The sequence below is a fragment of the Acinonyx jubatus genome, chromosome D1, assembly GCF_027475565.1.
Source record: "Acinonyx jubatus isolate Ajub_Pintada_27869175 chromosome D1, VMU_Ajub_asm_v1.0, whole genome shotgun sequence".
Taxonomy (NCBI): Eukaryota; Metazoa; Chordata; class Mammalia; order Carnivora; family Felidae; genus Acinonyx; species Acinonyx jubatus.
The window spans coordinates 9,217,650-9,232,385 of NC_069390.1; the positions used below are offsets into that span (position 1 = coordinate 9,217,650).

At 47.9% G+C, this 14,736-nt stretch overlaps 1 long non-coding RNA gene across 3 annotated transcripts in view; it reads left to right on the forward strand.

Annotated features, from left to right (window-relative positions):
* Positions 1-14,736, forward strand: part of LOC106987601 (uncharacterized) — a 54,026-nt gene that overhangs the window by 21,594 nt on the left and 17,696 nt on the right. The window contains exon 3 of one of the 3 annotated variants that reach the window (XR_008290290.1): positions 12,394-12,427. The exons of 1 other annotated variant lie outside the window; for it this stretch is intronic. This is a non-coding gene — a long non-coding RNA (uncharacterized LOC106987601). Of the gene's footprint in view, positions 1-1,197; positions 1,223-12,393; positions 12,428-14,736 lie in introns of those variants that run through there. One more of the 3 variants, XR_008290288.1, reaches the window with a different exon arrangement.

Here is a 14,736-nt window from a genome sequence, read left to right on the forward strand (position 1 = left end):
CTACCTGTCCAGGAGGTCCCCCTGTGCACAGTGACAGGCTGTCAGGGGGACAGCTTAGTAAACGGGTCATGAGCGGTCTGGCAGCCTTCCAACCCTCCTTGTACCTGAGACAAAAAGGCAGGCCTGGCAAAACTATTTAGGTAATTTCCTAGTGCATTTACCACTTCACAGACCCCACGCTACCCGAGAATGGGGGTCTTGAAAAGAAATAAAGCCATCTAAAATTTGTCCAACTATCTTATTACAGTAAGTGCTGAAGTAGGTGCACTTTATTTTTTTATGTTTATTTTTCAGAAAGAGAGAGAGAGACAGACAAGGTGTGAGTGGGGGAGGGGCAGAGAGAGAGAGAGAGAGAGAGAGAGAGAGAGAGGGAGACACAGAATCTGAAGCAGGCTCCAGGCTCTGAACTGGTCGGGCTTGAACTCACGAACTGCGAAATCATAACCTGAGCCAAAGTCGGACGCTTAACCCGCTGAGCCACCCAGGCACCCGTGAAGTAGGTATATTTTCTAATCTTCACTGTCTACCTTAGTGAAACTCTTGTGCACCAAGGCCTGGCAGGTCTAATTAATATATATATATATATATATATATATATATATATATATATATAAAATTTATATATATATATAATTTATATATAGTAGAATATAATTTACATATCTTTTTCAAGTGTATTTTTTCAAGTGATTTTGTGTGGTGTGAACTTGCCTGCTTTCTAACCACGGCCAGGGGTGGCCAATTTGGGAAAAGCAAAGGAGGAGGAAAAGAAAGGAGCACCCCAGGTGCTCTCCTGGGGTCTGGAAAGGGGTTACAGTGGCCCCATCGAGGGCCGCTAACTCCCTGCAGGGTCTGTGGGGAGCACCGGCAGGGACCGGAGGGGTCCAGTTTTAGTCTGGGGAGGCCTCAGGGCCAAGCCGCACCCAGCCCCAGATGCAGCTGGGAGAATGGAATGCCGTGCTGACCAGACCCGCCTGGCCGAGGCTGTGGGAGGCAAGAGGCCATCCCCAGAAACCACAGGGAACAGTGTGAGGAGATAAAGAGACCAAGTGCTTTGTGCTCTTAAGATAACACCCTCTCCTGAGAGGGGGAGGTCCTTGGAGCAGAGCAACTGAGATTCCAGGCTGCTTCTGGGGGACCCAGACTGAGTAAAACCCTCTGACCAGGTTTTCCTTTGCTCTTGTATACATTCCCCAGCCGGCCTTCCTGCTCTTTTCACACGTACTGGAGGCCTCTGGGCCTTTGCACGTGTAATTCCTTCGGCCAGGAGTGCCCCGGCCGCTCCCTGAGCCAGTTATCCCTCCGGATGTTGACAGCCTTCACCCCTCAGGAAAGCCTGAGGTCCCCTGGTAAGTGTTGTCCCAGCTCCCTGCCCCCGGTCTCTGTGACTCTTCCTCTCCTTCGCCACATTATAACCTCAGCCTCCAAGAAGTCAGCGAGTCCCTTGCGTGTTGCCACGTGTCTGTGCCTGGAGGTAGTCCTTTGGGGGTGTGAGGGTGGAAGAAGGGAGACCCCTGCCGTCTCCCCCATGAGGCGGGGTGTAGCATCCACTTCCGGATGAGGAAGGTGGGGCTCAGCAGGCCCCGTGACTGGACTCGGGCTACACAGCTCAGAAGGGGTCACGGTTCCCAGTTCTCACACTTAGGGTGCCTAAGACCCTCTGGGGAGCTGATTAAAAACATAGCTTCCTTGCCTGGCTCTCAAGATTCTGTGTCACGGCTTTTTGGTTTTTTTTTTAATTTTTAATTAAAAAATTTTGTGTTTTTTTTTTAAAGTTTATTTACTTCTGAGAGAGACAGAGTGAGCGGGGTGGGGCAGAGAGAGAGAGGGAGAGAGAGAATCCCAAGCAGGCTCCGCACCGTTAGCACGGAGCCCGATGAGGGGCTCGGCCTCACAAACTGTGAGATCATGACCTGAGCTGAAACCAAGAGCTGGATGCTTAACCGACTGAGCCACCCAGGCACCCCTTATTTATTATTATTATTACTAAAAAAAAATTTTTTTAATGTTTATTTATTTTTGAGAGAGAGAGAGAGAGAGAGAGAGAGAGAGCGAGCAGGGGAGGAGGCAAGAGAAAGAGACACAGAATCTGAAGCAGGTTCCAGGCTCTGAGCTGTCAGCTCAGAGCCCGATGCGGGGCTTGAACCCACAAACCGTGAGATCATGACCTGAGCCAAAACCAAGGGTCGGATGCTTAACCACCTGAGCCACCCAGGTGGCCCTTGAATCATTTTTAAAGTGCACAGTTTGGTGGCATTAAGGACATTGACGTGGTCATGCAACCATCGCCACCATCCATCTCCAGCACTTTTTCATCTTTCCAGACAGAAACTGTCCCCATGAAACACTAACTCCCTGCTCCCCCTCCCCCAGCCCTTGGCAGCCACCCACCCGTCTTTTTTCTGTCTCTATGGATTGACTAGGGACCTCCGATAAGTGGAATCATACAGCATGTGTCCTCTTGTGTCTGGCTTATGTCACTGTCAGCAGCGTTTTAAACAAGGGCCCCTGGTAATGCTCGCCTAGGGGTCTGGACTGCTCCGAGAAATTCTGGTCGCGGCAGGGAGGAGGGGCGGGAGAAGCATCCTGGCACAGGCTTGGAGGGCTGAATTTACATGGGGTGAGGCAGGAAGGGGTCAGGGGGTGTGGGCTGAGAGGCAGGAAGGGGGAGCGGTGAGGGGGATGGTGACAGAGGGGCCCTGGGGTGGGCAGCGGCTGGTTTCTGGCAGGTAGTGCTCAGGGCAGGGTGTTGACCAAGGAGCTCAGGGCAGAGGGCCCGTGGAAGGAGAGGTGTGTGGACCGGTCAGGTCAGGGAGGGTCCAGAGGCTGTGGGTCACAGGCCAGGGTGAGGTGCCGATAAGGCTGGGGTGGGGTGGGGGGGTGTGGGGCCATGAGAAAAACTGGAGGGGCGGGTGGTGGTGTCAGAGCCACGCAGGTCAACCCAAGCGGGGGCGCCCTTGAGAAGCAGGGCCCAGATCCCACCCTAGGCCTAGAGGCAAAAAAGTAGGGTCATCAGGTCTGGGCAAGCGGGCCTGTGGGCACAAGAGAGAGGTTTGACATGGGGCCAACCTTTTGCCTCAGTCAGGAGATTGCGCAGACTTCCTGCTGAGGAGGTGCCCGGGTTCGGGGCAGTGTGACCCTGAGGGCGCGCCCAGGGCGTGGGAGCGGCAAGGTCGACACCCCCCTGACGCCCCACCGCAGACAGCTTGCTCAGGGGTGTCTTTCTCCGTCTTTCCACCCTCTCCCACTCCATCTGCCTCTGCTCCCGCCTTTCCTCTTAATTCCTCCTTGTCCCGAGGGCCCTGCACAGAGCTGGCGCACCGCTTTGCCTCCTACGTCTGCCCGGCACCTCAGTTTCCCCTCTTAGGACGTGCATGGAAACAGCACCGACGGCAGAGGTCGGTCCTTGGGATTAGATGGGAGGACTCAGGTAACGGGCTCAGAGCCGTGCTTGGCGCAGCTGGCAGTTAATAAATATCCGTCAGAACTCAACAGAAGTTTCTGGTAGGGTGTGACTTTCCCTGACTTATTATTTTTCCCACGTAATGCAACAGAGACTTCGAGAGGAGGCCCAGGACCTCCAGGTGCCTCGTGTACGGACGTGGACAGCATGGGCAGCGGGCAGTGGGTGAGTGGTGGCTGAGATAGCTTGAGCCGGTCTCCCCCGCTCTGCAGGATTTCCGCCATATCTTGCGGGGAGCGGGGAAGCCGCTGGAAGTTGGCTTGCTTGAGGGATGGAGGGGTTTTCTGATAAACAAATTCCTTTAAGGGAAGAAAGAGTTAGGCCTCAGCTGTTGGAGGCTGCCAGATGGTTCGACATGCGGCCTGAGGTGGGACCCTCGAATATGTCTTCCTGTGTCTCACCCTTGAGTCCTGTGGAGACAAGGGGGCTGAGTCAGAACACGGAAGGATGATGCCTTCGTGCTCATCAGTCTGAGGCAGAAGGAAGAGGCGTTTTGCCCAAATGGGCATGAAGGATGGGGTGTCTTTGTCGCATTGAGGACCCAGGAAATACAGTGTGGCCTTGGGCCTTCACGCCCGGTCACAGCGGCACAGTGCCTTGGGGTGATACCACAGTGCCCAGCGGTGTGGTGGCCCCCTTGCAGGTGGAGGAGGTGCCCGGCTAGGGTGGCTGGTGGCTGGTGTGGGGACCCTAGGGTCAACGTGGCAAAGAGCCCCTCTTCTCTATAGCTCACAGGGGTTCTACTTCTCTGATCAAACCTGACTGACACAATCAATAGGAATGTGGAGGGAGACGCTGAGGTAGAATTCATGGCAGACCCTTCGTGGGAGCAGACTGGGTCTGCTTAGGAGGACATGTAAACAGCTGTGTGAGGATTTCCCAGAGTAATTGTGTGTGTGTGTATGTGTGTGTGTGTATTTGTGTAAACGGTGGTAGGTGTTGGAGGAGGCCGAGACCCCACCATAGCTGTTGGAGGAAGAGTCAATGACACCCACATCATCACTGTCAAAATAGCCCCAACCTTAAGTCCATGTGGGGTGGCCCAGGCAAACACAGGTCACACATTTATTAATAAAAGATAATGTTCCCCTTCCTACTGAAAATTGTTTCTCTCTCTCGTCAACACGTGAGGTGTAAGCTGCTTTTGAACTTCACGAGACCTTTCCTTTCTTCCCTGCGGGTGTGGAGCTTGATTTTATTAATGTTTTCTCCTCCGGGCTGAGTGCAGTGACCCTCTCTCAAGGAGGGGCTTGGAGGAACTCTCCTTCCCTTAATCCCTCTCCCCGGCTGGGTCATCGCAGGGCTTTCTAGCACCCTGCATGGTGTCTACCACGGGCACCGTGGCCCCACCCCTCGTCCCCACTCTGTCCCAACTCTATATTCCCCAGTGTCCAATTCCCCCTGGGCTTCTTCCTGCCTTTGTCCCTGCTCTGTCCTCTAAGGCAGTAGTTCTCAAATGGGAGGAGGCGGGGGAGGATTGCCTCCCAAGGGCCATGTGATGATTTCCAGACACAGCTTGGGTTGTCACAACTTGCTGGGGGTGGGGGTCCTACTGGCTATAGTGGGTAGAAATAGGTGTCATGGACTGAATGTGTGTGTCTCTCCCAGATTCATTGGGATTATGGTTGAAACCCTAAAGCCGAATGTGACAATGTGATGGTATTTGCAGGTAGGGCCTTTGGGAGGTAATGAGGTCACGAGGGTGGGGCCCTCATGATGAGATTAGTGCTTTATAAGAAGAGCTGCAGAGATCTTTGCCTCTGCCTTGTGAGGATATAGCAAGTGTATGTTAACTGTACTGGAATTAAAAGAAAAAACTCAATAATAATAATAATAATAATAATAATAATAATAATAATAATAAAGATACAGCAAAACAGTGGCCATGGGCAAGCCAGGAAGAGGACTCTCCTAGAACCCACCCTGCTGGCGCTCTGATGGCAGACTTCCAGCTTCCAGAACTCTGAGATAAATTTCTATAGCTTGAGCCACCCAGCTGGAGTATTTTCGTCCTTGCAGCCCGGAGCTAAGACACCAGGGATACCGCTAAGCATCCTGTGGTGCACAGAACAGCCTCCCACAACAAAGAATTACCTAGTGCAAAATGTTTCAAGTGTTGCTGCTGAGAAAGAAACTCTGCTCTGGGCTGCTTGAACTGTGTTTGCAATCAGCAAACACCCCCCCCCCCCCCACCTCTGCCCCAAGAACCACACCTCTCTGTCTTTATCCCTGGGGCTGCAGGAGGCGGAAGCTCTTGTCCGACAAAAGTCCCTCCCAGAGCCTTCTCCCATATTGGTATAAATGAAATCAGAAGGTCTCTTAACTTGCAGGGGTGATCACAGGTAGAGGAGGCATCTGGGTTGAACAGCAGGAAGGGTTAGCTCTGGAGGGATCTGGATTAGCCCAGCAACTTGTATTGTTTATTTATTCCATTGAAATGTACCAGCTGGGAGGGCATGAGATTCTTTCTTTTTTTTTTTTAATTATTTTTTAAAGATTTTATTTGAATCCAAGCTAGTTAACATATAACGTAGTAATGGTTTTAGGAGTAGGATTTAGCGATTCATCACTTACATATAACACCCAGTGCTCATCCCAGCAAGTGCCCTCCTTAATGCCCATCACCCATCTAGCCCATCCCCCCACCCACCTCCCCTCCATCACCCCCACCCACCTCCCCTCCATCACCCCTCAGTTTTTTCTTTGTATTTAAGAGTCTCTTATGGTTTGTCTTCCTCTCTGTTTTTATCTTATTTTTCCTTCCCTTCCATTATGTTCATCTGTTTTATTTCTCAAACTCCACAGATGAGTGAAATCACACGATATTTACCTTTCTCTGACTGACTTATTTTGCTTAGCATAATACACTTTAGTTCCGTCCACATTGTTGCAAATCGCAAGATTTCATCCTTTTTGATCACTGAGTAATATTCCATTGTGTATGTATACCACATCTTCTTTATTCGTTCGTCACTCGATGGACATCGCTCTTTCCATGATAGTGCTGCTATCAACATTGAGGTGCATGTGCCCCTTCAAATCACTATTTTTGTATCCTTTGGATAAATACCTAGTAGTGCAATTGCTAGGTTGTATTTTAATTTTTTAAAATAATTTTTCTGTTTTCACATATGTATTTTTAAGTTTATTTATTTATTTTGAGAGAGAGAGAGAGAAAGAGCAAGCAGGGGATGGGCAGAGAGAGAGAGAATCCCAAGCAGGCTCCACACAGAGAGTGAGGAGCCCAACGCAGGGCTTGAACTCATGAATCATGAGATCATGACCTAAGCCGAAATCAAGAGTTAGATGCTTAACTGAATGAGCCACCCAGGCACCCCTATTTTTAATTTTTTTGAGGAACCTCCATATTGTTTTCCAGAGTGGCTGCACCAGTTTGCATTCCCACCAACAGTGCAAAACGGTTCCCTTTTCTCCTCATCCTCACCAACATCTGTTATTTCCGGAGTTGCTTGTTAATTTTAGCCATTCTGACAGGTTTCAGGGTGGTATCTCGTTGTGGTTTCGATTTGTATCTCCAGGATGATGAGTGATGTTGAGCATCTTTTCATGTGTCTGTTAGCGATCTGGGTGTCTTTGGAAAAGTGTTCATATCTTTTGCCCATTTCTTCACTGGATTATTTGTTTTTTGGGGTGTTGAGTTTGATAAGTTCTTTATAGATTTTGGATACTAACCCTTTACCTGATATGTCATTTGCAAATATCTTCTCCCATTCTTCAGACTGTCCTTCAGTTTTGCTGATGGTTTTCTTCACCATGAGAAGCTTTTTATCTTGATGAGTTCATTTTTGCTTTTGTTTTCCTTGACTTGGGAGACATGTCTAATAAGAAGTTGCTGAGGCTGAGGTCAAAGAGGTTGCTGCCTGTTTTATCCTCTAGGATTTTGGTGGTTTCCTGTCTTACTTTTAGGTCTTTCATCCATTTTGAGTTTGTTTTTGTGTCTGGTGTAAGAAAGTGGTCCAGTTTTCTGCACGTTGCTGTCCAGTTTTCCCAGAACCATTTGCTGAAGAGACCGTCTTTTTCCATAGTATATTCTTTCCTGCTTTGTTGAAGATTAGTTGGCCATACATTTGTAGGCCCATTTCTGGGTTCTCTGTTCTGTTCCATTGATCTATGTGTCTGTGTTTGTGCCAGTACCATACTGTTTTGATGATTACAGCTTGAATTGTGATGCCTCCAGCTTTGGTTTTCTTTTTCTTTCTTTCTTTTTTTTAATTTTTATTTATTTTTGAGAGAGAGAGAGAGAGTGAGTGAGGGAGACACAGAATCCAAAGCAGGCTCCAGGCTCTGAGCTGTCAGCACAGAGCCCGACGCGGGGCTCGAACTCATGAACCGTGAGATCATGACCTGAGCTGAAGTCGGATGCCTAACCGACTGAACCACCCAGGCGCCCCTGGTTTTCTTTTTTCAACATTGCTTTGGCTATTTGGGTGTCTTTTCTGTTTCCAATCAAATTTTAGGATTGCTTGTTCTAGCTCTGTGAAGAATGCTGGTGTTATTTGGATAGAGATTGCATTGAATATGTAGATTGCTTTCATAGTATCGACATTTTAACAGTATTTGTTCTTCCAATTCATTGAGCATGGAATATTTTTCCATTTTCTTGTGTGTCGTCTTCAATTTTTTCATAAGCTTTCTATAGTTTTCAGTGTATAGATTTTTCACCTCTTTGGTTAGGTTTATTCCAAGGTATTTTATGGTTTTTGGCACAACTGTGAATGGGATCAATTCCTTGATTTCTCCTGCTGCTGCTTCATTATTGGTGTATAGAAATGCAACCTATTTCTGTACATTAATTTTGTATCCTGTGACTTTGCTGAATTCATGGATCAGTTCCAGTAGTTTTTTGGTGGAGTCTTTCAGGTTTTCCACGTATAGTATCGTGTCGTCTGTGAAGCGTGGAAGTTTGACTTCTTTCTTGCCAGTTTGGATCTCTTTTATTTCTTTTTGTTGCCTGATTGCTGAGGCAGGACTTCCAACACTATGTTGAACAACAGTGGTGAGAGTGAACATCCCTGTCGTGTTCCCGACCTTAGGGGAAAAGCCCTCAGTTTTTCCCCATTGAGGACCCATATTAGCTGTGGGTCTTTCATAGATGGCCTTTATGATCTTGAGGTATGTTGTCTCTATCCCTACTTTCTTGAGGGTTTTTGTCAAGAAAGATGCTGTATTTTCTCAAATGTATTTTCTGCATCTATTGAAAGGATCTGGGCATAGGATTCTTGCAAATAAAGAGATGAGAGATGAAGGTTTATGGGAGGTGATGATCTGAAATCAGCGGTCATTCACAAAGCTGTTGACCTTGCCCACCTGGGATGACCACCCATTGGACCCTTTAATCAACACTCAAGCCTCATCCAGGGGCTGTGTGACAAAGCATTTGGACAATTAGTTGAGTTTTGAACCTCTTAACTTTTGTGGTTTTGGTGGCTGGGAACCAGAGTTCTAGTTACAGGAGTTATTCTTTAAATTCTAGGAGATTTTTCCATGTAATTTTTGGTTCGTGATCTGGCACTCATACATGAGTGAGGTGTGCTTCCTGCTTTCCCTGCGTTGTCCACTTTGTGAACTCAGGCCATCTCTCAAACCACCTACTCTGTGCCTGATATCTCTCACCCTCATGGAGTTACCTCTTGTACCTACACAGCACCTTAAACAGCCCTTGACCAAGCTTTTACTACAGTCTGGTTATGTGAATATAATCCCAATGTAATTAATATAGCTAGTATAATTATCCCACAGTGGAAGATTCTGGAGGGTAGGGACCACATGTTGTTTACTCATCTTTGAGCCCTTGACACTGGCACTGTGTCTGATCCAAGATCAGGCTTCAGGAAGTGTTTGCTGAGCTGAACTGAACTTCAAAAGAGTGAACTGTTTGCGTCCGTTTCACGGTTTAAAATGGCAAACTTGGGTCACCGAATGCATTGCGCACAGAAGGAAGGCACTGCTGCAAGTTTAGCAGGGTGTGTTGGGAAGTGCCTGAGAGTGGCCGTCTCTCTTTTTCAAAGCAATTACAGCTTCTAACATGCTTTGCTCAGTATCAAAAGGCTTGAGTATTTCAAGATGCATTTTTGGAATGCTGGGCGAGCCATGGTGGAAACATCAAGAAGCTAGGGTATTTCTAGGATGCGTGTGCTCTCTGGCATTCTGCAGATTTTGAATTGGAGAATATGCATTTTCTTTTAAGGAAATGCAATGATACTAGTTAGAAGGCTATACTTAAATGTATTGAACTAGACTGTGAAGAAGGACCTAGGCTTTGTATAACTACCAAGTAAACCAGGTCATTTAAAAAAATGTTTATTTATTTTGAGAAAGAGAGAGAGAGAGAGAGAACAGGGGAGGGGCAGAGAGAGGGAGAGAGGGAGAGAGAGAGAGAGAGAGAGAGAGAGAATCCCAAGTAGGCTCCATGCTGCCAGCGCAGAGCCCGATGCAGGGCTTGAACCTAGGAACCGTGAGATCATGACCTGAGCTGCCACCAAGAGTTGGACGCTCAACCTACTGAGCCACCCTGGTGGCCCATAAACCAGGTCGTTTAAAAGAGAAACCTGAGGACCATCATGAGTATGCAAATGATTCCTAATTAACAGGCATGTTGCTTGTAAACTTACTGCTTATCGTACCGCGTAGTTAAAATGCTTCCTTACCTTCATTGTACTGTGAGTGCGCTTAGTAGCCTCTGTTTACATGATCACAAATCCTCAATCAGGGGAGTGTTTGAATTAATACAGTTTTGTTTCATTCACTGATCTCACGAGTATTCACTGAATGCCTATTATGTTCCAGGCACCACGGATAGCAATGAACAAACTGAATCCTTGCCCTCTTGGAACATTCTAGTGAGGCCAGGCGTGAGGATGGTTGGCAGAAGAGGAGGAAATATCTGCTATGTAGAGCTGACAGAAACTGCTGATGGATTGGATATGTGGGGGAGGTGGTGAGAGAGGGATCAAGGATGACTCCTAAATTTTTGGCCTGAACAACTGGCAGAATGCCCCTGCCATGTACTGAGCTGGGGGAAGCAGGGAGAAATGGATCTGGGAAAGAAAACCCCAAAGTTCAGACATCAGGGGGGATGTCAGGGACGCAGATGGTCGTGCAGAGGTCTGGTGTTCAGGGGAGCACTCTGGGCTGGAGATACAAATTGGGGGTCGCATGGCTTTCTCAGGCTGGCTTAAAATAACAGAAATTTATTGCCTCCCGGTTCTGGAGGCTGGAAGCCCAGAATCAGAGTGTCGTCCGGGCCACGTGCCCTCGGAAGGTTCTAGGGAGGACTCTTTCCTTGCTCTTCCTGGCTTCTGGTGGTTGCTGACAAGGCTTGGCGTTCCTTGGTTTACAGCTGTACTATTCCATTTCTGCCTCTTCACACACATGGGCATCTTTCCTCTGTACATGTCTGTGTCTCTTTGTCCAAATTGCCCTCTTAGAAGAACCCCAGTTGTTGGATGAGGGCCCACCCTGAACCAGGAGAGTATGGGATCTGGAGCAGTGCCTGGTTCATGGGGAGATGTATTACAGAAACTCCGAGTAGGCATTCAGCAACTTTTATAGCCGAATCCCCCAAGCACAGGCTCATTCTTGCAGCTATGCATCTGTTTTCTCTTTCTCAACAGTATTGGTCTGTAATCAATAGGAAATAAAAAATTAAAAACCTCCCTCCCTCGCCACAGGTTGAGTAAGATAGGAGCTCAGACTTCACCTTGGATTTGGCAAGTGTGGGTGGCCTTGACCATGGAGGTTTTGTTGGACTGAAGGGGAGGGAGCCTGAGTGGAAGTGGTTCGCCAAGAATGGCAGGTGTGAGGGGCGCCTGCGTGGCCTTGATTTTGGCTCAGGTCACGATCTCACAGTTCGTAAGATGGAGCCCTGCTTCAGGCTGTGCACTGACAGCACGGAGCCTGCTTGGGATTCTCTCTTTCCCCCTCTCTCTGTCCCTCCCCTGCGCTCTCTCTTTCTCTCTCAAAAATAAATAAATAAACATAAAAATAAGAGAATAGCAGGTGTGAAAGGATTTGGTGAGTACGGATAGAACTTTGCTCTGGAGGGCAGCGAATCGGGTTGGCAGGTGGAGGGAAAAGTGGGATCGAGGGAGATATTTCTTATTCTTTAAGATGAGGGATCTCAGACCTCGTCTGCATGCTCAGCGGAAGGGAGAGGGGGATGAGGCAGAAGAGAGGGTGGTCAGGACTGGAGCCCGTAGGCTGGTGAGAGGAGATGGCATCCGGTGTCTCCTGGAGGGTGGGCTTCTGATGGGAAGGAGCAGGGGGAGCACATCTGGATTTGGAGCGACTTCCCCAGTTTTAGCTGAAAGTCCCCTGTCCTGGGAAAGCTTTAAAACAGAAAGTTCCATGTCCCAGGGCCGCTCCCCTCTCCCAGTCCCAGGCAAACCAGGTCAGGTTTGAAGGGAGAGTTGGATGCTGGGAGGCCAAGGGGCTTGTTGGAGGGAAGATGAGGTAGTCTTTAATCGTTGGCTTCTATTTTCTGGGTGACATAAGGGCTGAGATCATGAACTGAGAGCAAAGACAGGGAGGGAGGCTGGAAGGGAGAGGAAAAGTTGTAGGACAGCCATCTTGGGAGGGGGGAAAGGGAGCTCGCTAAGAAATGGAGTAGCATTTCTGGGCAGTGCTGGGTGGCACCTTGTGATCTGTGGTCACACACGTCACGTGATAGCAGGCAGAGCGGCAGTGGGGTGTATACACTGCAAAACTCCAAATGGCTAACGTTCTGTCACAAGCGATTTGTTGGAACACAGGACGCTAATTGCGTTGTCCTGGAACATGGTGGAAAGCGGTACGTCAGCAGAAACACATTCCTGGTCTGTAGGACTTCCAGATGAAAACAGAGCCGCAGCCAACTCTCTGGAGAGTAGATTAGCAACACTTTCACTCAGACCTTTGATTTCTTCCCATAGGGGCTGTTCATAATTGTCGTGCAGACCCGGTCACATTGTCCACACCCTTTGTAAGCACGGCACCCTTCCTCTCCTCTCCTGCCGAAACACCCCAGTGGCTTGCTCATACCAGATACTTCTTTGCAATTTGCAATTACGATGATTTGCCGAAGCAACAGCTTAACACGAACGGAAATCAAAAGTTACTGCCCGGCGTGATTTCACCGATCTTCGTGTTAGAGGAGTCCGGCCAGATTGCCGGTTTTGGTTTGTTCTGCCTCTTCTTTTCACAGATGTTAGGCATTTAATCAACGTGGGTAATTCAGAAAGTAGCAAAGCATAAGGATTTGGAGTTACAACACCTGGATTTGAGTTATCCACGTACTGGATTTTGGGCAGGTGACCTTCTGAAGCTCCTCTAACCTGCCAGCCTCAGGTTCGTCATAAAAATGTGGCTAAACCTACCTGTGCCAGCTGCTTCATAAACTCTGTAAAGGAAAGTGTCGTGTGTCACACATAGGTTGGCTCTTGCTCTGATTGTTTGCGGTGTGGTTCTGTGCCTTTCTTTGGTAGATTTCAATTCTGCAGCTTTAATAATAGGGACAGAGAAAACTGCCGATCCCCTGGGCGTGGTGGCTAAGCTCCTGATGACCGTCAGGAATGAGGCGCTGGACTAGAGACCAGGGATGAAGTGAGTGTAGAGTAGGGGTGGAGGGAGTGAGGCACGGGTGTGGGGTGGGGATTGTGGCAAGAGGGAAACTTCTGGTTGTAAGATACTGGGTGTGGAGTCCTTCCAGGCGTCGGTAAGCCCTAGGGGCCGCCTTAAAATGGGATTATAGAAATAATGTCCCGGGTCCTCTGGTTCAGAATGCAGGCTGCGATGAGGCCGGTTTGGAAAGACTTGTATTTAAAAGTTTACATGTCTGTCACTTAAAGTTTTCGCCTTCAGCTATTCAGGAAATTCTACTCTATAAAGTGACTCATTCATTCCCTAAGGATTCTGCGCAGCCAGGGTTTTACTGGGTCAACCGCAGAGACATCAATTCCTGGAAGATTGTTTCCATTTTGTCATGGACTATAACTTGGAGGTAATATTTTTGAACACCCAATTACGGAGAACTCGAAATACTTTTTAGAAATTAGCTCTTAAATCCTTAGGTGCTGTCTCCTAGGACTATGACAAGTAGAAATGCTTTATCATCTCTAGATTTGTTACTTTTTATTTAAAAATTAAAAAAAAAGTTTTAAATGTTTATTTTTGAGAGAGAGAGAGAGAGGCAGAGTGTGAGCAGCGGAGGGGCAGAGAGAGAGAGAGAGAGAGAGAGAGAGAGAGAGAGAGAGAGAATCCAAAGCAGGCTCCAGGCTCTGAGCTGTCAGCACAGTGCCTGACACAGGGCTTGAACTCACAAGCTGTGAGATCATGACCTGAGCCGAAATTAGATGCTTAACCAACTGAACCACCCAGGTGCCCCTAAAATTTTTTTTAATGTTTATTTATTTATTTATTTTGAGAGAGAAATAGAGAAAGAGAGTGAGCATGAGCAGGGGAGGGGCAGAGAGAAAGAGAGAGAGAGAGAGAGAGAGAGAGGAAGAGAGAGAGAGAACCTCAAGCAGGCTCCGGACTCTGCTATGGGCCTGATGTGGGATTCAAACTCACAAACCATGAGATCATGACCTGAGCCAAAATCGAGAGTCAGATGCTTAATCAACTGAGCCAGCCAGCCCCTAAATTAGTTACTTTTAATGTGCTTAAAAAAGCAAGTTCACGTCCAATTCTACCACCATACAGACACCTCCCCTCCAGGAAATCCAACTTACCTCCAGTTACCGAGGGGGTCCTTTGGTCTTCTTTCCTTGATCTCAGCCTCTGTCTTCAAAATCCCATTATTTTCATCTCTCTGCTTTCCCAAGCTCAGGGCTTGGTCTCCTGCTCCTCTCTCACCAGCTACTAAAGAACTTTTTTCCCCTCTTTAATTTTATTTATTTCCCCTCTTTAATTTTATCTATCTATCTATCTATCTATCTATCTATCTATCTCTTTATTTTTAAAGTAAACTCTACCCCGGACATGGGGCTCGAACTCATAACCCAAAGATCAAGAGTCACACACTCCACCAACCAAGCCAGCCAGACGCACCCCTCCTTTAATCTTTTTAAAAAGATACCACAAAAAGCAAATTCTTACCAGTTATTCCAAATAACTCAAAACCGTCTATAGGTGTTTTGTTTGTTTGTTTGTTTTTTTGTTTCGTTTTGTTTTCTTCTGAGAGAGAAATAGAGAACAAGAGGAGGAGGGGCAGAGAGAGGGAGAGACAATCCCAAGCAGGCTCCGTGCTTTCAGTGCAGAGACGGATGCAGGGCTCG